Source organism: Ambystoma mexicanum, chromosome 13, assembly GCF_040938575.1.
Source record: "Ambystoma mexicanum isolate Mex_15411 chromosome 13, UKY_AmexF1_1, whole genome shotgun sequence".
NCBI classification, from domain to species: Eukaryota; Metazoa; Chordata; class Amphibia; order Caudata; family Ambystomatidae; genus Ambystoma; species Ambystoma mexicanum.
The window spans coordinates 477,384,154-477,409,248 of record NC_090938.1 but is presented as its reverse complement, the minus strand read 5'-3'; the positions used below and the strand labels follow the sequence as shown (position 1 = coordinate 477,409,248).

The 25,095-nt window shown below is 48.1% G+C and overlaps 1 protein-coding gene across 4 annotated transcripts in view; it reads left to right on the top strand.

Moving 5' to 3' along the window:
- DDX42 (DEAD-box helicase 42) overlaps positions 1 to 25,095 on the top strand; it is a 459,832-nt gene that overhangs the window by 165,339 nt on the left and 269,398 nt on the right. The gene's annotated exons all lie outside the window — the stretch shown is intronic.

Sequence of the window (25,095 nt, the reverse complement as noted above, 5' to 3'; positions counted from 1 at the left end):
ACAGCTGTGCTAAGTTGGACATTTTTCGGCAGAGGGTGTCTTGCGTCGGGTCGATGTCCCTCTAAGGCCTCCGTCGAGGGTGACATCACCAAATGTTATAAATAACTCATGGCGCCCATAGCCTCAGTTCTGTTTTTTTCACAAACGTGTTTGCTTCGAGAACTCAGCACGCCTTGTGTATTCTTCGAGAATGTCTTCTTAGTCTACCCCTCCGTCTGGCTTTAAGACTTGCCAGGACTGTAAGTCTAAGATGTCGATTATGGACCACACTGCATTTGTTTGTTTGGTGTCTGGGCAATAGTCATGACACCGATGACTGTTCGAAATGCCAGCCGCTGACTGCTAAGGCCTTGCGGGAGCGTAAGGGGAGGTTACTGGTAGGTCGGGGTACTAAACCCAGTAAGACCCAAAAATCTGCAAAAGGGATGTCCGACTATTTGAGGGGTGACTCTTTGTCGAAAGGAGTCCCGGGGATCTCAATCCTGGAGTGGGTCCTGCCACTCGTCCTCGTCTAGGCACTCCCGGAAGTGGCGTCACCAGTCGCCTTACCCGTCCTCGTCGGAGGATGGCACCGCAAGGAAAGTGGCTTGCTCCTCAACTCCGTAGGAATGGGAGGCCTTCAGGGAGCAGATGGCTGGTGATTTTTCAATCCCAGGGCACAGTTCTGTCTTTGCCTTCGGAAGAAGTCGGCAGGGAATGATCTTCGTCCGATTCCCGCGCGCCTTCGGCCCCGGGTCCTCGGTGCGGTCCTCATCGGGAACCGTCTAGGTCCCATTCGGACAAGTTTCAGGTTGATAGCCAGAGACGTGCTAGAGCTAGGTCTCGGTCTTTGTCCCTGGTGAAACCGCAGAAATATGGTAAGGGCTCGAGGTCGGCGTCGACTGTCAGCGATGTGTCCGTCGTATACGGAGGTCGATGCTTTGCCTTCATGTTGGCCCTCGGTGCTGTCAATGCCGAAGCCTGCTGTTGTGGATCCTCCTAGGAAGGCTAATTCCAAGTCTGTGAAGCCTGTTAAGGAATCAAGACCCACTCCTGTCACTAGGCAGGAGTTCTTTCTTCCTTTGGATGATATCTATGAGGATGAGGAGAGGTCTGATTTGGAATTTGACACTGTTGAGCCTGATGTGGCTCCTGTCTTTTCTGGAGACAGTCAGTTGGAAGACTTGCGTCAATCCCTACATGATGCCAGTGGCTTGGACACTTCTCCTGAGCGGGAGTTTGGCAGGCCTGAGCCTGGGGCTCATGCTGAGTCCACTAATAGGAGACTCAAGGCTAGGATGTGTGAGTATCTTGGTTGGTCTAGTCCTCGGGAGACCTTTGTTCAGGATGATTTGACTAATGTTTTGGATCATGATCCGTCCACTGACCCAGTGTTGCCTTTTAATTTGATTTTGCAAAAAGGGTGGAGGCTGCTTGGCAGACCCTGTAGTCTCTTCTGGCGGTTAACAAGTCGTTCACTAAAAAATACCACCCTTCCAGTAGCGATCCCAGCTACCTATCCATTCACCCCACTCCCGAGAGTTTGGTGGTTCAGGCGGCTACGGCCACCTCGAGGCAGGCGGCGTACCCTACCATCCCCCCTGATGGGGACCAGCGCTTCGATGGTTGGGCACGCAAGGTGTTTTCTGCGGGGAGTATGGTGCTGAAGTCTGCCAACTCCACTTGTGCCTTGGCTAGATTTTCACACACACTGTGGAATTGCGACTCTCTAGCGGCTGAGCATATTCCCGAGGGGGAAGAAAGGGATTGGTTCCTTGCTCTTGTCCAGGATGGCAAGGATGCCATGTGTGGATCCCTTCAGTCTGGATTGGACACAGCCGGCAGTGTTAGCCGGTCCATGGCTGTGAGCACAGTTATACGCAGGTTTGCGGAAGTCAGGTTTTTGCTCCAGATGTATAGGCCTGTCTTCTGAGCGTGCCCTTTGATGGCTCTAATTTGTTTGGCAGAGCCTTGAGGTTGCAGACCTCCAAAGCTGCTGCTAAATCTTTTGAGTGCAGCAGTGTGTCAACCTCCGCCTTATTGTCTTGGGGGACAACAATGGAGGGGAGGTTCCTTTCGTTGCTACTCCTCTTTTGGGAGGACGCTAAGAGCTGCCAATCAAAGGGGTCAACAAAAAAGTACCTGTGGTGGTCGGGCAAATAGAGGTGCCAAAGCCGCTCAAGCAGCAGCCTCTTTGCCTTCAGGCGAAGCAAAAGCCGTTCCAAAACAGTTATGAGGCCATGTTCCATTGTTCCCCGGTTGGGGCAGACTGTCTCAGCATCTCGAAGAATGGCGAGCTATTACTTCGGATGCGTGGGTTCTGGAGACAATAGCCCACGGCTACTGCCTTCCCTTCCTAAAGCGGCCTCCTGACAATCCATCGGGCACACACTCTCTGAAGCTTTCGGATCCACTCCTTGTGCAGGAAATCTTGATCCTGCTGGAGAAAGGCGCTATAGAACTAGTGCATGTAGCGGAGAGGAACAAAGGATGGTATTCCCCTCTTTTTTTGATTCCAAAGAAAGACTGGGGACTGAGACCCATCTTGGACTGCGTTGGTTGAACAAGTTCCTCAGGAAGGACAAGTTCAAGATCACTCTTTCTCGGGTCCTTCAGGCCCTTCGACTTCCAGATTGGTTGGTGTCTCCGGACCAATAGGATGCTTGCAATCATTTGCTGATTCATCCAAAGCACAGAAATTACCTGAGGTTTGCGGCTGGCAGTTTGCACTTTCAGTTTCGGGTCCTGCCATTCGGATTGACCTTCTCGCTGAAGGTCTTCAACAAGCTAATGGTGGTGGTTGCAGCGTATCTCCGCGAAGGGGGGGGGGGATTCACGTCTACCCCTACCTGGACGACTGGCTAAACAGAGCACGTTCTCCCGAGCAAGCTCTGCATCATCTTGGTCTCACCTGCCGCTCCCTCCACAAGCTGGGCTTCTCCCTCAATTTCAAGAAGTCCCATCTGACGACACCTCAACAGCTCCAGTACATTGGGGCTGTGTTGTACACGTCCTTGGGAAAGTATTCGTCTCCTAAGGTGAGGGCTTATCACATTGTACAGATGGTGGACACATTTCAACATGCCCAGAGTCTTCCGGCTTTGGTATTCTTAAGGTTGCTCGGCCTCATGGCTTCCTGAATTTTTCTGGTGCCAGAGGCCAGACTGCGGATGAGATCCCTGCAATGGGTCCTTAAAATGCAGTGGTCCCTATTCTCAGGCAAGATGTCGGATCCCGTTCATGTTCCGCTCTGTGTCCCACAGGATCTTATGTGGTGGGCCAGCGAAGGGAATCTGATGAAGGGGGAACCATTGTGGCGACCTTGGCCGGAGGTGACGGACGCTTTACTGGATTGGGGGATCATGCCGACGATCTGATTGCCAGCGGTCATTGGTCTCCGTCGGAGTCCAAACTCCCCATCAACCTGTTGGAGCTGAGTCTCAGCTGGCTGGCCCTTAAGGCTTTTCTGCCGTCTGTGCGGGGGGGAAGAGTGTCTTGATCATGATGGGCAACACAGTGGCCAGGCATTACCTCCACAAAAAAAGGGGGGGGGTTAGGGTCTCTCCCGTTGTGCAGAGAGGGAATGCAGCTCTGGTTCTGGGCAATCCAGTAAGGAATTTCACTCTCAGCAGTTCATCTGGCTGGAGAGGAGAATGCCACGGTGGATGCTCTGAGCAGGTAGAGCACGATCTCTCGCATGTCTTCCCACCCTTCCACACTCGTCTGAAGAATGTTCTTATTTTAAGATTCCTTTTGATGTCCCAATCTTTTTTAAAGGGCTCACTAATGTGTTCCCACTGTCCCCGTTTCAGGTGCCGGTATGGGATTTGAATTTGGACTCGAATTTCCTGATGGGTGCTCCGTTTGAACCTTTGCACTCCTGTCCTTTGAGACTGTTGTCTTTCAAGACGGTTTTCTTGGTTGCGGTTACATCTTCTCGCAGAGTGAGTGAATTGCAGGCACTTTCATCTAAGCCACCCTTTACAGTGTTCAACAAGGATGGGGTTGTACTGAGGATACGTCCATCCTTTCTTCCTAAGGTAGTGTTCATTTAAGACAAAGTGGTACTTGCTTTCTATCCTCCTCATCCTGGTAAGGAAGAGGAGCGACTCCATAGGTTGGACCCTATGAGAGCTCGGAGCTTTTATATTTCTAGGATGTCTAGAGTCAGAGTGGACGATCAACTCTTTGTGGGGTACGCTGGACACCGATTGGGCCAGGCTGTTACCAAACAGACCTTGTCCAGGTGCATTATCCTCCCAATTAATGGATGTTACAGATTGGCGACAAGGACCCTCCTGAGGGCTTGCGAGCTCACTCCACTAGGGGCGTGGCTACTTCCACTGCCATGCAGCGGGGAGTTCCTATTAAGAATATTTGTGACGCAGCTACATTGGCTTCTATCCACACCTTTGTCAAACATTACTCTCTGGATACGCTCCATGGTCAAGATATGGCCTTCGGTAAAGCGGTCCTTTATTCTGCCATCTGATTGGGTATTCTAAATTTTCCCTCCTCCATTTTCTGGTACTGCTTTGGGAGTCTGGGAAGATGTGGAATACGTTGAAAGACACAATCCATTCGAAGAACAAGTTACTTACCAGCTGGTAACGTTCTTTTGACTGGATGTTCCTCCTACGTATTCCACATCACCCTCCCGGCCTGCCCCTCTGGAGAATTTCCTATGCTATTGCAGCTTCCGTTCCCTCAAGGCTTTGTGCAGTCAAGCAGACATTGTGTACGAGCAGGTCACACGTTATGGAGGAAAAAACATAAACTGAGGCTATGGGCGCTGCGCGTCCTATTTATAACATCCGGTGACGTTGCCCTCAACAGAGGCCTTAGAGGGACATCGAACCCGACGCCATTGACGCAGGACTCCCTCTGCCGAAAGATTTCCGAAGTAGCACAGCTGTGGACATTACATGTCAAAGATGTGTAAATGCGTTGGAGGAACATCCAGTCGAAGGAACGTTGCTGGTAAGTAACTTGTTGATCTTCCTGAGACCTGGGGTTTCCCCCTTTGTGTCTCTCCTTGTCCTGGAATTAGAAGGGTGCCCTTCCTGTGGACTGGAAGTTAGAGGTAATTCTGTAACTACCCACAGAGAGTCGTCCAAAGTTTGCTCTCTGACCAGTCTAGTCTGCTCCTGCTTCCTTTTACTAGAAGGCCTGGGGATGCTTGATACAACTCCAAGAGCTTTTAAGTCATTCCCCAACAGCACTCTCCCAGGCACCTCATTCTGTACACTGACCGGTATTCTTAGTCATATTGTTGCACTGGATGAGAGCTGGTAGTATTGGAACCATCTGGACAGGGCCTCCAGTAGGCTTAATGGGGCCTTTGGGTGCCTCAGCAACATCCTCAGGTTTGAAAAGTGTTTCATCCAATATTGTAATGCTGGCCCCAGTGTCTCTAAAGTCAAGGGTCTCCTGACCATTTACATGTACACTGTCCTTGTAATATTATTTTGTGTTATCTGAAATAGTTATACACATCTACATTCTGCTGTTCCCACAGACCCAGAAGAAAGAAAATCTGTCCGAGACTCCAATGGAGTCTTCAGCCAATAGATGAGTTTCTACTTGCCATATGAACTTCTCCCTCGGGGGTGAAGGCTAAGGAGGCAGTTTGGACCGCTGAAGGTTTACCCTTACATCTGGGATCCCCTTTCACATGGTTAGTTGACGTGCAAGCATAACCTTTTCCAAATGTTTTCTGGAATGGGGGCTTATGCTGACCTCCCTCTGGTTTAGCACCAGAGCTTTCACTAGACTGACCTGGTTTCCCCAATGGCTTACCCTACTTATGTTTGTGGCCCTCTTGTCGGTGGATGGATTTAGTATTCTTTGTCATCTTTCTTGTGCTGCTTCTCTTTATCCTTTTTGTGATTGGCCCCAGGTTCATTGTGAGGGGCCCTGTTGTAAACCTTCAAGTCATCAGTCTTTGCTATCTTGGGATAGATCTCTCTCGAGTCAGCCAAGTGCTGTCTCAGCTCAGGAGAGCAGGCATCAAAAGAAGGTTCCAACAAAAACAATTTCTCATTCCTTCAAAGGTAGTTAGTTTGTAACTGTTAACCAATCCATCTGTTTTTCAAACATTCACACACCCAGGTAGTCAAAGGGGTACCACCAGTCTTGTTGAGGGTTCTAAACCTCTTAAGGTACTGGGAAGGAGTTTTCCCAAATCTGACTATCAAAGCCAGCTTCAGATTCTCATACTCTGCTCTTTCAAGTTCCCCCACCTCCATTACAGCATCAGTTGCAACCTGGGGGAGCCTAGACAAAAGCCAAAGAATCAACTGATTCCCTGTGAGACCCTGACGCCCATCATGGTATTCAAAAGCACCCAAACAATCCGAAATATCAAGTTTCACATCATACATATTCCCTGCTTCTTTGGGCAGGTGAGGCATCTTGGGACTGGAAGATCTAGAGGACTCTGAGAGGGAAACATTTTCAAGAGACAATCTTTTCATTTCAAGAGCATGTTGCATTTCCAATTCCCTGAGTTTGATGTCCTGATGTTTGGCTTCAGCTTGAGCTTGCAACCTTTTAAATTCCAATTCAAGCCTCATTTTCTCAAGCGACACATATTCTGGACACAGTGATGGACCTTATTGGGGCCCCTATGGAGGAAGGTTGAGGCAAAAGGGCTTGCTGAGACAATGAGGGGCTCCCATCCTGGGACTCCCCTCTAACTCTCATAAGACATTAGAGTTAGACTCAAAATCATCCTCATTATCAATTTCCACATTTTCTAGACTACTATGAGTTACAGGCCTACTATCCAACCTTTGGTGATCTAACAACCTGGTAATCAATTAATTTCTTTCCTTTAACAGAGATTCCTGATCCTAGACATTTCTTTCAGTTCTATTGTTAAAATGATCAGGGCTTCCTGTTTGAAGTTATTCATACCAGGTATGTTACAATTGCTATTCTAGTGGAGCTTAGCCTTGGGAAGGTTTGTAGTTGAACGAAAGTAAAGCAAACACTCATTGTAACAACTCTACAATAGATCCTCACCTCCTGCCACCAGTGTTAGGCAAGATTGTGTGCAGTATCCTTTGGAAGACTAGCGCAACCTTGACCGCCTGGTAATACGAACCCAACCTTTGGTATACGTCTGTACTGCATAGGTTAGTAGTGTGGCTGAGCAGCCAGGCTTATCCCAAGAGTGGTTAATGTGAACAGTAGGGTTCTAACAGAGTTTCAGTGACAGTTATTCAAATAAACACTTAAACTCAAGGTTTCTTGATTAAACCATTAATCATTTAACAGTCCGGTATATAAGCTTTCTTCAGAAGGAAGAAAAACATGTAACAATTATACTTCAAAACACACTTTCTCTAAATCAGATGACACCCATTGGGGATGGCACACAGACGCTTCCTACACCTTCAGGTGACTAGGACACTGTGGACATTGATTATGACTGGTACATTTAGAGCAATACCGAGTTTGGTGCAAAGGTTAGATATGGGAATAAAACAAAGGTTAACAAATAATTCATAAACAAGTAAGGACTTTTAAAATCTTCCAATGTCAAGTAAATTCCTGGGGCAAAGGTAAAAACCGAGTCAGAGGTAACGAGAGTCTCTCAGGGAGCCAGGACAGCTAATGTTAGTTGAGCAAAGTCTAGGGGAGCTGAAGATCTTCTTTGCAGGCAATTAAAAGTCTTGCACAATGTTTTTAGAAAAGTTTGTAGAAATAAGATTCACTCGAAGGGCCACAAACTGGGAGGTTTTCGAGGGGCAAAACTGTAAGCAACTCTGCAAGGCCAACCAAGACGAGTCTCGACTGAGAGCAAGTAAGGCTACACAAGAGGTAGGTCCTCTTAGTTTTACAGTACATTTTGATTAGAAGAAAGGGTTGCAGCCTGCTTCTGTTCCTGTACATCTCTGCAGATCCTGGTGTTCCTGGGCCTCCGTCGTGGGGACGAGAGGGACCACGTCTGGGGACTTGTGCACTGCAATGGTAAGGTCAGCGGCAGCAATGGGCAAACTTTAATTCAGCGGCACTTCATGGTTTCAGCTCCTTGCATCTGACAGCAAATTGCAACACTGCTGTTCTTGGTACCACTTCAGACTTTCCTTGCATCTGGGGTCCAGCACTTTGAGGTGGCTCAGGCCTGGTCAGTCCTGCTTCAGGGAAGTCTGGAGGATTTTCTTGGTGCTCGGGTCCGACTTAAAAGCGATCCACTCGGTTTGGTGTTCCTCTCCCTGGCACTTCGGTTCCAGCAGTGGAAGTACAGAAGTACAGCCACCTCCGAGAGGATGTCCAAAGGAGTTTACTTTGGGGTTGATTGGTCCTACCAACCCAAGAAGAGAAGTCATCCTTGAGGGCTTCTCTAGTCGAAACGAATTCGGAGCTTCAGCAGAAGGGCTTCACCGGGTAAACCAACTTTCCAGGAGTTTCAGCAGCCGTCTCTTAGAAGTTCTTCTTCAGATTCCTTCGTCCACTGGTCGACTCTGCCTTCCAAGCCAAAAAGCCTCGCCTTTTATGCAGGTTTCTCCCATTCATCCCAGCCTAACTGTCAATCAAACAGCAGGGTGGCTGTCCTCCAAGGGCAGCCAGCTGGCCAATCACCTTTGGGTGCTGTTAGGGAGAATTTTCAGAAATGTGCCAATTCCCTCTACCTTAGAGACCCCCAGAAACTTTGCTGGATTTTGAGGACTTGATTTTTTTTTTTTTTTACCTGGAGAGTGAGAGACCCTTTTTTCCTACTTTCTCATGTATTTTAATGTAACTTTGATCTGTTTCTTTTGGTTATGGAGTCTGACAAACTCCATAGGCATCATCTTTTACATTTTGTCACACTGCACCTTCAGTGCAGTGGCCCAGGGAAGTCTTCCAGATTTCCCAAAGGTTTAAATACCTTCTCTGGGATAAACTACTGGTTCGCAGAGCAGGAAAGTGAAATTGACTTTACTTTCTAGACCCAGCATAAACTATCTTAGAATGGGGTGCTGGAGGGGTTACCTAGTATCCCCTTTGTCTAGCTTCTCATGTAACAATTGTTACCCTTTCCTCACTGAATGGCTGGTGGCAGTGGTTTACTTTTAACTACCATTGTGTTTTTACTGCGGGCTGCGTTCGCAGCCACAGCAAAGCACCAATGGGTGCCATTTTTGGCAAAACGGCCCTGTCTTTTTTTTTTTTTTCTTCACCATTTCTTTGTGGAAAGGTCCTCCTTGAGATGTACTCTGCACGCCAAACCAGGTTTGGTCCCTTTTGTTCATTTTGCCTTTGGTGGGATTCAAGAGTGAAGCCTGTGTCTGGCGGGAAGCAGGGTAGGTGCCCGGAATTCCCTTTGCTTAGTCTCCTGGGAGACGGGAATGCACTCTTAGGTGATTGGCCGGCTGGCTCTCCGGCAAGGACAGCCACCCTGCTGGGTGACTGACAGCTGGACTGGAATGAATGGGAGAAAGCTGCATAAAAGGCAAGGCTTTTTGGCTTGGAAGGCAGAGTCGACCACTGGACGAAGGAACCGAAGAACTTGTTGAAGAGGATGCCTGTTGCAACTCTGACCGTTGGTTTGCCTGGTGAAGCCCTGCTGCTTTGCTGAATCTCCAAATTTGTATCGACAGAATCCCCTGCAAGGTCGACTTCTCCCTTTGAGTTGGTAAGACCAATCAACTCCCAAATAAGGCACCTGGACGTCTTCTCGGAGCTCGTTGAAATTCCACTGCAGTTGCTACTGGAACCGAATAGCCCGGGAGAGGAACACCAGATTGTGTGTGTTGCTTTTAAGCTGGCCAAGAGCTCTAGGAAGATCCTCTGGACTCCCAGGAAGCAGGACTGACCGAGCCAGAGCCCCTCAACAGAGTGCGGAACCCTAGATGCAAGGAAATCCTATTGCGACAGCCAGGAACTGCAGTGTTGCTATTTGCGGTAGACACGAGGAGCTGAAACACCGAAGTGCCACTTGTTTGAAGATTGCTGGTTGCAAGCGGTGACCGTCCAATTGTAGTGCAGGAGTCCCCAGAAGTCCTCCTCCTTGTCCCCACGACTGAGGCACAGGAATACCAGGGTCTGCAGAGCTGAACAGGAACAGAAGCCATCTGCACTTTCCTTCAACCTAAAGATACTGTAAAGTCTGAGGGAACTTACCTCTTGTTGTGCTACTTCGCTTGTCCTCGTTGGAGACTTGTCTCGGTTGCTCTTGTAGAGTTGCTTTACAGCTTCTTTACCTCACAAGCCTAACTAGCTTCTGGCCCTACTTTGATTTCTTCTATTCTACCAAAACATTTTAAACATTGGAAAAGACTTTCTACTTACCTGCAAGAAGTGCTTCAGTTCACCTTGACTTTTGCTAACTTAACATCGGTTGGCCTGGCTCCCTGAATCACTCTTCTCTCGTCTGCTTATGTGTTTTGCCTTCCTTCCAGGAAAGGGTTAACTGACTTTGCATTGGGGGGTGGATTTGAAAGTACTTACCTACTTAAGAATAACTGTGATTCTGATGTTTGTTAATCTGCTTAGAATCACATGCTGTGCATATAGTCCGACATCCAGTGGTCACAGCGGAGTATTGCATCTTGTTTTTCGAAAGTCGAAAAGGGGACGTCGACAAGGCGTGTTTGTAACACTATCGCTATAGTGACGTGTAGTGTACCCAAAATCCCTCACGCGTCGAGGTCCCTCAGATTGTTTTTTTTCCGCCCAGAATACTGGTCGCCTTACGCGGAGCTCGTTGTAATGGTTTCTTCCATAACATTCCGAGATGTGTGTGATGATCGTACCTTTAGCTTTTCTGAGACGGCATCAGCTGCAAGAAGTGTTGACGGTCTAGTTGTGATTACGGTCACAACGTTACCACAGGAAGTAGTAGGACGTCAGGGGGACGTAGCGACGCCCACTGAAGAAGATCCGATAAAAGAATAGAGAGCGGATTTCACGTAGTGTCACTACTCGATTAGAGGTTGTCAGACGCTCCGCGAGTACGCTACAGGATCTTTTTTGAATCGCTCTTTGTGCTCTTTGTGCTTCTATTTACCCTTTGGATCCTTGCAAACTTGCGTCACTGTTACCCTTTTCTCTTGTATTCCGCTAGGAACTCAGCTTTGGAACGGTGACCTCTTTCGATCCTCCTTCTGTTTAAACTCTTTGCCATCCTTCATTATCCCAGTTACAGAGTGTTCGGGTAGGCATAACTTGTCATTAGTAGTTTATTCTCGTTTTGACTGTTGACGAAGGGTTTGATAGGTTTATGTTGTTGGTTCATTTTCATTTAGGAAGCCGTATTTGTTTTGAGAGCCACTCTCTTTCTCGAACTACGACTCCCAGAATCCTGTCATCTGGTGCTCACTCCCCATTCTATGGACAAGGTCACGCAGCCTTCATCTCTTGCAGGTGGAGAAACCCTTTCTTCCCTTATTTCTATCTGATATTTCTTGGGGCTAACTCAGTTACCATCTACGCTTCCTTTTTCATTTCCTCATAGTATTTGAAGGCTCCAGGAACACTGACTCTTTGCTCTGCCTTCATCATTAAATTACCATTCGGATTCAGCACTTTGGTAAGGGCAGGGGAGCTTTTCTGTAATCTTTATTTTCCTTTTTCTGTTCTATTCCTTAGCTAATATTGTTCTTAAAATTCATCTACAGCTGGGCTAATTAGAACAAGCTTTCAACATTGGTACCGGAAAGCAGGAATTATTCCGAACATTCCGGAGGGAAGGAGAACTTTCATCCACGCTCCCCAGCATCTCAGCTCAGGGTTTTTCCCCCCCTCGAGGGTTACCCTGGTATTCCCTTCGGGGGTAGCCTTTGTAGTGCTCACCGCGCAGGGGGTTCCAGGAGGATCCTTTATTTCATCAGGATCAGCGCAGCCCCCATCGTGCACCTGTCTCTATGACAAGGTAGGAACTATTCCCAGACTGCCTCGTTTGTTTGTTGATTGTTAAGAAAGACCTTTTCAGGCTCTCTGTTGGGTTGGTTTAGTAATTCACGGAGGTTGAAGTTACACTCGGGAAGACATTGCCATTGTCCCCTCGACCCTTGGTGTTTTTCTTGTTTAATTGTTAACTAGCATCACCTCCAGCCCTCTTTCGACGGCCCTTCCACATCTCCGCCGAGATCAGATCTTCGGACGGTGGTTTTCAACGGACAGTGATCCCATCGGCGCTGCCGACCACGTGGCCCGGCCTCGCTGGCCTACACAGGGAGAGTGGGGTCGGGGTGGACATTTCTCTCATACTTGAATGCCTCCCCCCCCCCCCCCCCGCCCCCCTTTCCCTTCCGGGTCGTTATCACTTATGTCCTCCGCTATGGAGAGGACTCCTTTTAGATTTTGCCCAATCTGTAAAGGCAAATTCCCGTGGCCCGACAGGAACAGGCAGTGTAACCGCTGCTTGCACCTTGAGCACGACGAAGCTGGTTGCACGGCCTGCAAGCTCCTTCGCCCGAAAACTCTGAAGGAACGCAGGGTTAAAAGGTGGGCAGCCTACGGGATGTCGAAGGCTGATTCCTCACCCGCTGCTGCGGCCGCTGAATGTGACGAGGGTGATGGTGATGACTTGACCTCCGTAGCGGAGGTTGTTGACCCCCCCCACCCCCTCCCAACGGAGCGCTCCCACTCCGTGGCGTCTGTCCCAGGCCCCGACAGGCACAGCTCTGGCCTTATTTTGGGGGATGTACCCCCTGGCGATGCTGACTAACAATTACATGTCACAAAACACACAAGCCCCGGCCATTCTTAGAGTAAGTCGAAGAAGGCCTCTGCGCCAACGGGTCGCCGACACAGCTGGCCGTCCCCGCCGACCATAAGGGTCGGCAGCCGTCGCCGCAGCTGCATTTGCGCCTAGCGACGGGCCGTCGAATACAAAGGGTGCTACCCCTAAAGTATCATCCATCGAGACACATCGCAAGAAGGCGTCCATCGACGGCGAGGTTCCGGCTGCGCCGAAAACAACTCCTCACGATGAGCTCCCAGATGGGAGGATGGTCCCCGAGAGGATTGCGAGGTTCGTCTCCGAAGATGCTCAAATGGCTGGTGAGGGAATCGCCGAAGCCTCCGGAGAAGGTCAACGAGACGCCGAGACCTAGCTGTCACTCATCTGTGTGTCTGCAGGAGCGATGGACGAGCCTCCCTTGACCACGAGTCTTCACTTCCCCTGTTTCACCCGGAGTAATACCTTGATCTTTAGTAGGGTATGCACTCCAACCTGCATTTGCAGGGGTGCGATTCACTCCTGTGATTGGTGCCAATGTCTGTCGGCGGAGTTCAGATGCCAAATGCTGTTTTATGCCTTCACAGCGAGGCCAAGAGTTCAAGGCGCCAGTTTCTTCACTGGCTAGAAATTCCTTCCCACAAGTGAACATTGCGCGGAGAATGTTGAGTGTCCAAAATTGTCCGTATTTTCTTTGTTTGCCGGTATTTTTGTGGGTGAGTAGCACTGTGTGTAGAAGCTAGCTGCTGGTAGGTTTGCGCAGCGCCTTCAATTCGAGCGTGCCTGGTAATGTCTCTCCCTTTCCCTTGCAGGAGAAATTGTGGAATTAGCGCCTCAGGTTCAGCGCTACTGGAGACTTGGTGGTTAGGTAAGTTTGCACGGAGGCTGCGCAGTGAAATAAGTGTGCGCGTTATTGGGGCGAGCGCAATGAATAATGTCTCTTCTTTCTTTAACAGGGGTTTGTGCGCTCGTACAACTAACCTGGAATCCAGCATCGCGGGAAGATTTAGTGAGTATGTGCAGCGTTCCTGATGTGCGCTTGTTAACGCAGTTCTTCTTTGTTCTTACAGGTGATTGGAGATAGCTGCGGCGTGGAGGAAGAACCAGGTAAGCTATAGCAGAATGATCCGGAGCGGGTAAAGCAGAAGCAGGATGATCCGGAGCGGGTAAAGCAGAAGCAGGATGATCCGTAGCGGGTAAAGCAGAAGCAGGATGATCCGTAGCGGGTAAAGCAGAAGCAGGATGATCCGGAGCGGGTAAGCAGAAGCAGGATGATCCGGAGCAGGTAAGCAGAAGCAGGCTGATCCAGAGGACAGGAAGTGTGTTGATACAGCTCACAGTAAGCAACACGAAGCACTGGAAGAATCTTGGGTGTGGCTTATATAGCCAGCCACACCCAAACACTATAGAGCTCATGAATGATCATGCACTTCCTGTTTGGCAACAGGAAGTGGTAACCAGGAAGTTACTACAAACACTAGGAATCAATGAAATGAGGGATTTGCTATGGGTTCTTTGTGTGCCTATGCCAGGCCTGCCAAGCCCCCACCCAGCTTGCCCCAACTACCTGCCTGATACCCATGACACTAGCGAAGGTGCGACAGGAGTGCTGGAACCCTCCCCTAGGTCGAAGGAGAGACTCAGAAGCACTCCTGTGCCGCCTAGCCCACGAGAAGGCTTCTCGGTGGGCGATGGGGGGATTTCCTCCACTTTGTGGGAAAGATCTTGACGTCTGGAGGCAGAGGAACAGGTTTTTCCGCCCCGGGACCATTCTGGGTCTTCCCATTGGACCATGGAGAGATTTGAGACCTGTATGGGCAGGTTGGATAGGTTTGTTTCTTTTTCTAAGCAAGACCACACCTAAAAGGCCAATGGATGAAAGCCCTTGGGGCCCTCAAGCCGAGGTTCCAAGACCTTTGAACCCCCAGGAAGAGGAAAAGTACACATAACCTAACTGACGACGACCCTCTTGTTGACAACGAGGACAATGATCACTTCATGGATCCTGAGGACCTACAAGATACTGTAGCGGGCTTTGGAGTAGACCCCGATGTGTGAACCACAGCCATGGCACTCCCCTGGGGCGTCATCTGACCCTGATGCTTTGGATTTGCCCTCTCCACAGACTACTCCTGTTAGGGAGCCTTCGCCTGTGGACGATCAGCCCACGTTTAATGCTATGCTACGCAAGGCGGCAGCACACTTTCAGATCGATACTGGGGAGACTGTCCCCGAGGTTGATTTCGCAGAGAAAATCAAGGAAAAGCCACCAGCTAGCCAGGCCATTCCTCTCCTCTCCTCCATCAAAAGGCGCCTCGCTCCCTCTTTGACTACTCCAGCCTTAGTCAGGGGGGGTTAACCCACATATTGAGAAGCTCTTTAGCCCTTCCCCCTCTGACCCTCTATTAGAGGTCACTCCACCCCAGACTCTCTGGTGGTGCCCACCACGAGGAAAAGGGCAGGGGTTCCTCTGTCCACCAGCGAAGCACCCCCTGATAAGAAGGGGGAAGAAGCTCTATGCACTCGGAAAGAGGATTACGTCCTCGGCGGCTTTCGCTACGTGTATTGCCAACAATACTACCCTGTTGGCTAGTTATGCTGAGGCCCAATGGGGGCCTGTTGCGTGAAGGCCTACAAGATGTCCCTGAGCCTTTTCGCACCGGTCTCTTGGCCACTGTTACCGAAGGCACTCAAGTGAACCAGAGAATCATTAGAAATACTCTAGATGCTGCAGAAACGGCTGGCCGTTACTTGGTCGAGGGCGTACTCCTTAAAAGACATGCATGGCTTATGAATTCAGGGTTCAAGCCAGAGACCCAGGCGTCCCTCATTAACAAACCCCTAGAGGACTCCAACTTGCTTGGAAAGGCAGTTGATGATGCCCTGTAAACAGCGAAAAAGGAGCATGAAATCTTGAAGACCCTGGACCAGATCACAAGACCATCCAATAGGCGCGGATATGGCAATAGGTGCCTTTTTCGTGGCCAACGCCAACCTCAGCAACAGTATACCTCTGGCAGCAACTGGCCCTCCCCTCAAGGAACCAGTTGTTACAACACGCCGTATGCCCAGAGAGGCCAACGTCGTGGCAAAGGAAGGGGTCGGGGCCCTACACCTAGAAGCTCCCCGGCCACGGTCACTAAATGACCCAAAAATTCAGCTCCCCTCCCAAGCCTCCCGGGTCTGGGGCCGCTTAACATCTTTTCTCCGTCCATGGGAGTGGATTACCACAGATCGTTTGGTACTGTCAACAATAGCCGGTACCCGACATTCAGACCTCTAAAGGGAAGACGACTCGCATCAGAACACCTTCTCATCCTTCTTCTGGAAGTAGAATCGCTGCTGCAAAAAGGAGCCATAGAGGTTGTGCCTCTGTCGCAGGTAAAGGAGGGTAGTTATTCAGTGTACTTCCTTGTACCCAAAAAGGATCTAACCATGCGCCCTGTATTAGATCTGCGCCCAGCGAACAAATTTGTAAAACCTCAAAAATTTCATATGGTGACTTTGAAGGAGGTAATCCCCCTGCTCACACAGGAGTGTTACATGGCAACACTGGACATTAACAATGCATACTTGCATATTTCGATGATCTCAGCGCACAGGAAATACCTCAGGTTCATGATAGAAGGCAAACACTATCAGTTCAAAATGCTACCCTTCGGCATAGCCTCAGCGCCAAGGGTATTCACAAAGGTACTGTTAGCAGCATATCTGCGCAGGTTGTCCATTCCGGTTTATCCTTATCTCGACGACTGGCTCATAACCGGGGATTCTTACGAAACATGCTTCTCAAATACCCAAAAGACTATAGACCTCTTGTTCCACCTGGGCTTCTCCATCAACGAGAAGAAGTCCAGTCTAGACCCCAGCCAAGTCAAACAATTCATAGGGGCTCTAATTCAAACAAGGGACGGCCTCGTCTTCCCCTTCGAGAGAGTCCAAAACATGCTGTTTCAGATATCGCAATATGTAGCCGTCGAGAGGTGACGGTGCGCAAAGCCATGCGGTTGCTAGGAATGATGGCATCCTGTAGTTACTTGGTTCCTCACGCGTGCCTGCGCATGCGCCCAATGCAAGAGTGGCTTAACAGCGAGCAGTGTCAGGCCAGCGGACAATGGGATGATCTAGTGGTTGTCTCACAAGCCCTGGTTCTCTTGCTGCGGTGGTGGTCGAGGGAGAACCTTGTGAAGGGGAAATCCTTCACCACCCCCGCAGTGGAGGCCACTCTAACCACAGACACATCCCTCACAGGATGGGGGGGGGGCCCTCACCTGTCCCATCAGACTGCGCACAGAGTTTCGACTCCAGTGTGGCGTCCAACCACATAAACCTGCTGGAATTGTTGGCGGTGTTCAAAGTACTAAAAGCCTTCCAAACACATATACAAGGAAAAAGGGTGCTGATCCTCACGGACTGCACCACGGCCATGTACTACCTGAACAAGCAGGGGGGGGGCACTCTCTCCAGGACTGTCTAAGCTGTCCCAAAACATATGGAAGTGGGCTCTCAAACACATGTTCCTGTTACCACAACATGTTCCAGGGGAACTCAATCTTCTGGCAGACGGACTCAGCAGAGACTTCCCACTACCCACAGAGTACGAATGGCGATTACACAGAGACATCGTCTCCAACGTTTTTGCAGAATGGGGCTTCCCAGAGATCGACTTGTTTGCAACTCTAGAGAACACCCATTGCCAAGATTACGCCTCCAGGTACCCCCAGAACCGCTCCAAGGGAAACTGACTCTGGATAACATGGTCAGGGAAATTTGTCTATGCTTTTCCCATGACTCCCCTTCTCAACAAGATAGTGCACCAGGAACCAGTTACAATGATACTGGTGGCCCCCATGTTGGCCCACCAACCCTGGTTCGCTCATCTGATGGAGATGTCACGATCTCCTCCAGTGAAACTACCATGCCCGTACAACATGTCGCAGGACATGGGCCTGACGCTGCACCCATGCCCACAGACCCAGAACTTGGCAGCCTGGCTCCTGAGGTCTTAGAATTTGGACATTTGCAGCTACCTCAGATATGCATGGAAATTCTCAGGGAGGCAAGGAAACCGAACACTCGTTACTGCTACTCCAGTAAGTGGAAACGGTTTGTCATCTGGTGTAACTCAAAGAGCATCAACCCTGTTGACTGCTCTCCCACACATATTGTTTTATACCTGACTCACTTACCGCACTCTCCGCCTACACTACGTCTCAACATAAGGTGTCATGGTGGAAAGTTCCAGTTATTAAAGCCTTCATGGAGGGAGTGAAAAAATTCACCCTCATATATCTAACCTAGCCCCAGCTCCCGGATGGGACCTGAACGTAGTGTTAACCAGGCTAATGGTCCCCCCCCCCCCCCCTTCGAGCCCATGCATAGAGCGAGCCTTAAGGATCTCACTCTTAAGACTGCTTTCTTAATAGCTATCACCTCATCAGGAGAGTGAGTGAACTACAAGTGTCTTATCTTAGACCCCTTTGTAGTTCACAAAGATAAGGTGGTTCTACGCACACACCCTGGGTTTGCACCTAAATTCATTTCAAAGTTTTCTGTCAACCAGTCTATAGAACTACCAACGTTCTTTCAAAACCCTTCAAACTTGGGAGAGAAGAGCCTGCACACGCTTGATGTGCGCAGGGCAGTCATGTTTTATATGGAAAGAACTCGTCCACTAAGAAAGACTAATCCGTTCTTTGTCTGTGACGGCAGGAAGAGAAGGATATGCAGTTTCCAAATTCACTATCTCTAGATGGATTGTCCAGTGCATCACTCTGTTACACTCTTGCTAAGAGAGAACTGCCCTTCAAGCCTAGAGCACACTCCTCGAGGCACTGGGGCATCCATAGCATTCATTGCAAATGTTCCCCTTGAGTCCATTTGCAAAGCGGCAACCTGGAGTTCTGTACACACCTTTACAAAACACTATTGTCTAGATGCTCATTCTAGATCTGATTCCCAGGTGGGACAACCAGTACTAAGACATGTTTTCTCTACTGATCCTTCTCACAACCCAACTCCGGGTACTGCTCGCTAGTCTATGCACAGCATGTGATTCTAAGCAGATTAACAAACATCAGAAGACATGCATTACTTACCGTAAAAGCATTTCTGATGGTTGTATCTGCTTAGATTCACATGCACCCACCCTTCCACCCCGCTCGGACGGAAGGAACATAGACGTCTTATTACTTTCTCTCTTTTCTGTACTCACTCATGTTAGTCATAAGGCTCCCTCATGGCAGAAAAAATACAATCTGAGAGACCTCGACGCGTGAGGGATTTTGGGTACACTACATGTCACTATAGGGATAGTGTTATAGACACGCCTTGTCGACGTCCCCTTTTCGACTTTCGAAAAACAAGATGCAATACTCTGCGGTGACCACTGGATGTCGGACTATATGCCCAGCATGTGAATCGAAGCTGATGCAACCATCAGAAATGCTTTTACGGTAAGTAATGCATGTCATACTTGTTTTATTCTGAACTCTCCTTTTTAACACTACTCCCAAGAATATTCTAAATGCAACAGTAATATATTACTGCCAACAGCACCCTGGCTATTGAAGTCACCTGAAGGTGTAGGTAGTGCCTGTGCGTCTATCACAGGTCAGACGCGAAACCCACTGGCTCCCAGTCAAGGAAAGGATCAACAAATGCATCAATCTCTCCGCCCATCCTACCTCTCTGAAACAATATCCAAAAACATCTCTGCCCGCCCTTCTAGAACCCACTATGCCAACCAACTCTGTGTACCCTCCATAGTAAGAGCCAACGCTGGCGGCATTGGCTTCCCACACATTGCGCCAAAACTGTGGAATGCCCCCCTCAATGCACTAAGACCGGAACCCTCTCTACTTGCCCTCCGCAAATCCCTCAAAACCGCACTATTCACATAACCCTCCCTTCACCACCACTCTGCAGTCCATCCTTCCGCAATGTACATGCCTTCTGCTATTTTTTGCTATGCTCTTTGTCCCCCTTGTTGAACCTAAATGCAAATCCATAATCAAACAAGTTTATTCGGAAATATAAAAAAATTCCATTAAACGACAAAAGTACTGTTGTGCGCATATCAAAATTATGATTATATAAAAGATATAAAAAGTCAGTGGACATTACATTAGACAAAGTACAATTAAAAATTGACTGTCACTTAATTACATGTTGGGTGGCCAGATTAAAATTGAAAAATGAAAATCAGGCAGGAAAAAGAACTCGAACAGTTAACCCATTATACAAAGTGTTATATAATTCATAGCACTAGCTTCCACCGCCTTGCAGTTTTAATAAACTTTCTAAAATACATCGCTCTTTTTAAGGAGATCAAAAGAGCCCAGGATGTAAAGACCGTATCGGCACTCAAGAGAAACACAAGTTCAGCCCTATACGAGTGGATTGCTGTTTTCTTAAGGGCAGGAACAAAAGTCATTCTGCGTATACCAACATACCCTGTAGAGAAAAAAAACAAATGCGGAAGGTCCTCGTGTGGGTAGCCACAAACCGGGCAGCCTGCATGATTGGGAAAACCTTTCCAATTATAAGTGTTTCCCTGCAGCCGAAGAGAATCAAAACATGCCCTCGTGATCAACCACCTATCTTTTTTGTAAGGACTCCATGTCAGAGAAGGTTGAATTCCGGTGAGCCTGCTGATGCTAGAGTGAAGTTGGCCAGATTTCTGGCCATACTACCTGCCTTACCTATATATCTCCAAGTTGAACGGTAAATGTAAATATCTATGTAACTACTAAACCCTTCCTTGTAACCAGCAATGTATTTATGTAACAGCGCCACAATGCCCTTGAGCTGTTGTGCGCTATAAAAATATGAATAAATAAAAAATACATAATTGCCGATTTAGATAACTAAGAGTGTGTATTTTTTTAAGTGTATTTGTGTGTTGCTTTATATTGCTCACTTCTGAAGGCTTATTATAACTGACTGTTAAATTAATAATTGTTTTATCAAGAAACCTTGTGTGTAAGTGTATTTGAATACTTGTCACTGAATCTGTGTAATTCCCCTACAGCTCACATTGACCCTTCTTGATATAAGCCTGGCTGCTCAACACGCTACCGACCTGTGTAGTACAGACTTATACCAAAGGTTGGGTTCCTATTGTCAGGAGGTCAGGGTTGTTGTAGTGCACCCAAAGGGTACTGCATACAATCTTGCCTAACAGGGTTTTAGGGAGAATTCTCAGAAATGTGCTAATTCCCTTCTACCTTAGAGACCCCCAGCTATTTTTGCTGGATTTACTGACTTTTAATTTCTAACCTGGAGAGATTGAGACCTTTTTTCCCCACTCTCTCATATTTTTCTGTGATTTATTCGGTTTTTCGTTTGACTTTGGAGTCTGTCCAACTCCATAGGCATCATCTTTACATTATGACACACAGCACCTTCAGTGCAGTGACACCGGGAAGTCTCTTAGATTTCCTAAAGGTTTAAACACCTTCTCTTGGTGAAACTGTTTCCAAGAGCAGTGAAGTGAAATTGACTTTACTTACATTTTATAACTTTCTAGACCCAGCACGCACCATCTTACCATAGGGTGCTGGATGGGATACTTGGCGTCCCCTTTGTCTACTTTCTCATTGAACATTTTTGTTACTCTTTCTACAATTAATGGCTGGTGGCAGTGGTTAACTTTTTCCTACCATTGTGTTTTTTTACCATGGGCTGCAATTGCAGCTGCAGCAAAACACCCATGGGTTCCCACTTTGTCAAAATGGCCCGGTCTTATTTTTTCGCCAATTCTTGTTGGAAAGGGCTTTCTTGAGATTTACTCTGCACGCCAAACCAGGTTTGGTCCCTTTTCTTTGGCAGGATTCACTGGTGAAGCCCGCCACTGTCTCCAGTGTGTCTGGCAGGGGCCGGAAATGAGGGCGGTGCCTGAAACTCCCTATGCTTAATCTCCTTGGTTACAGGAATGCGCCCAAAGGTGATTGGCTGGCTGGCTGTCCTCGGAGGACAAGCCACCCTGCTGTGTGATTGACAGCTAGTCTGCAAATGAATGAGAGAAACCTGCATAAAAGGTGAGGCTTTTTGCTTCGAAGGCAGAATCGACCGATGGACGAAGGAATTCGAAGAACTTGGAAGAGAAGCTTGCTGCAACTCATGGACCATTGGTTGGCCCTGTGAAGCCCTGCTGCATTGCTGAAACTTGGAATGCGCCTCGACTTGAGAAGCCCTGTAACGGATGACTTCTCCCCTTAGGTTGGTGGAACCAATCAACCCCAAAGTGAACTCGTCTGGACATCCTCTTCGAGCTGGCTGTACTTCCATTGTTGCTGCATGCATCGAAGTGGCAGGCAGAGGAACACCAGATCGAGTGCATCGCTTTTAAGTCCGACCCGAGCTCCAGGAAGATCCTCCGGACTCCCAAGAAGCAGGACTGACCAAGCCTGAGCCATCTCAACAGACTGCTGGACCCCAGATGCGAGGAAAGTCCATTAAGGTATCCGAGAACCGCAGTGGTGCTGTTTGCGAGAGACACGAGGAGCTGAAATCGCGAAGTGCTGCTGATCTGAAGTTTGCTGCCGCTGACCTTCCATTCGTAGTGCAGGAGTCCCCAGACGTCTTCCCCATGCCTGAGGCCCAGGAACACAGGATCTGCAGACCTACACAGGAACAGAAGCCAACTGGAAGCAGGTTTTCTCTAACTAAAGGTACTGTAAACCTAAGGACTTTCCTCTTGTCGTGTAGCCTTGCTTGTTCTCAGTTGACTTGTGTTGGTTGCCCTTGTAGAGTTGCTTGCAGCTTTGCCCCTCACAAGCCTCGCAGCTTGTGGCCCTACAGTGATTTCATTTTCTACAAACATTTCTAAAACATTGTGCAGGACTTTTTACCTACCTGCAACAAGTGCTTCAACTCACCTAGACTTTTGCTAACTTAACATTGGCTGGCCTAGCTCCCTGAAAGACTCTTCTTACCTCCGATTTTGTGCTTTACCTTTCCTCCAGGAAAAGGTTACTTTACTTTGCATTGGAGGGTTTTAAAAGTACTTATCATTGTTTTCTCCCTCTGAAACCTTCCCTTTTGATCTCGCACTCATGATTGCTCTAAATGTGCCAGTGATAAATCAATGTCCACAGTGTCCTATTTATTTAAGTCCCCTGAGGAGGGTGTAGGAAATGTGTGTGCCATCCTCAATAGGTATGAACTTATTTAGTGAAACGGAGTGTATATTTATTGAAGTATATTTTGTAATATGATTGTTCACTTCTAAAGAAGGCTTATTCTACAGACTGTTAAATTAATAAATGTTTAATCAAGAAACCTTGAGTGTAAGTTTATTTGAATACTTGTCAATGTGAATTTCTGTTTAACAACCTTTACTGCTCACATTGACCCCTCTTGAGATAAGCCTGGTTGCTTAGCTACACTACCAACCTGTGTAGTACATACTTATATCAAAGGTTGGGTTGCCTATTGCCAGGACGGCAGGGCTGGTGCAGTCTCCAATAGGGTACTGCATACAATCTTGCCTAACAGAGGGGATACTAAGTAACCCCTCCAGCACCCTATTGTAAGATTGCGTGTGCTGGGTCTAGAAAGTTACACAATGTAAGTAAAGTCAATTTCACAAACAGTAGTTTCACCAAGAGAAGGTATTTAAACCGGGGAATCTAAGAAACTTCCCTGTGTCACTGCACTGAAGATGCTGTGTGTCACAATGTAAAGATGATGCCTATGGAGTTTGTCAGACTCCAAAGTCAAAAGAAAGTCTAAATCGCAGAAAAAAACATGAGTAAGGAAAAAGGTCTCGCTCTCTCCACGTTAGAAATTAAAAGCGCTAAAGTCCAGCAAAAAGAGCTGGGGGTCTCGAAGGTAGAAGGGGATTTCTGAGAATACTCCCTAACAGTAGTTTAGACCTATACCAACAGGTGGGTTGCCTAATACCAAGAGGATAAGACTGGTTTAGTCTCCCACAGGGTTACTGCATCATATCTTGCCCAACAGTCTCTTCACGTCTCCTTCGTTGGATTTTGTCCTCCAGTGGTCGACTCTGCCTCCCGTCCCAAAAGCCTTGCCTTTTTAAGCAGGTTCCTTCATTCACAGCCCTAGGGATGTCAATCACCCAGCAGGGTGGAACAGCCAGCCAGCTACTCGGAACCCGTTTCACTCAGGCACACCTAGAGACAAAGGACAGGGAAGTTCACTGCCTGCCATTCTAGTTAGTGTAACAAGTTACATGAGAGGTGGGATAAGGAGTTACTATGGTAACCCCCCAGCACTCGACATGGGGTGGTCTCTGCTGGACCCACAAAAGAAAAGTAAGACAAAAGTCATCTTACTATTCTTCGGAACAATGATTTAAACATCAGTGAAGTCCAAGGGACCTTTCAGTGGCACTGCACAAAAGGAGCAGAATATGCAAAAAGCAGTTTTCCAGACTCCATTAAAAAGTAAAAAAAAACAATACTCCTTGTCATAAAAACACATGAGGGGGTGGGGAAAAATTCTCACACAAGAGTAAGAATTACAAAGCAATGAAACCAGCAAAAGAGCTGGGGGTCTCTAAGGTTAAAGGCAATTTGCACAGAAATGAAAATGCTCCCTAACCTGGAAGACCTCAAACGGCAAGCACACAAGAAATGGTGAAAAACAAGGTGTACCATTTTAGAATAATTTTGGCCCTTCTGTGCATTACCGAAGTTGAATTAACAGCCTGCGAGTAATAAAGACTAAGTCATAAAGGTAAAACCACTGCCACCAGCCATTCATGTATAACTCGCAATTGTATGAAGAGGTCTGGTAAAACCTCTACCGGCACAAACACGGCTCATTGACCTGTTCTTGGGTGGGTAGCCCGCGGGAGGGTCTCAACCACGCTTTAGACTATGCTTTTCACAGAGGAAAAATGTCTATACACATCAGTCTTTGTCCCACCTGTAGGTAGTCCAGCACCGAAATTGTAGGCAATTCTCCTCTGAGCAAGAGTACCAACAGCAACCCCAGACTCGTGTTTCGGCCTAGTCGGGCCTCATCAGTGAGGTGGAGCTGTGCCTCTGTCACCCCGAGTGGGATGGCTATGCCCAGACGTGGGTCCCATGCCTTCTGGGCCTAGAGACCCAAGCTACTACTCACTGATGAGGCCCAACAAGGCGGGAACATGTTTGGGGATGCTTGTGGTCTCGTGCAGAAGGGAATTCTAAACTTTCCAGCCATTACTGCTTTGTTTTATTTGTTACAAAATTTTACTAGTTAAGTAAGAAGGGGGATACATTGTATCTCTCCAGAACTCCACATAAGGTAGTGTGCTGGCTCACTATATAAAATGTAAGGGGATGAAAATCCCTCTTTAGTACTTGGGAACTGTAGTTCACCGAAGTACATGAAGGAGACATAAACTGGGTTGCCCACAGGGGTAATCCAGCTGAAGCCCAAAAGTTGTAGGAAACTAAACATACACTATGGAGAGACATATAAAGGTC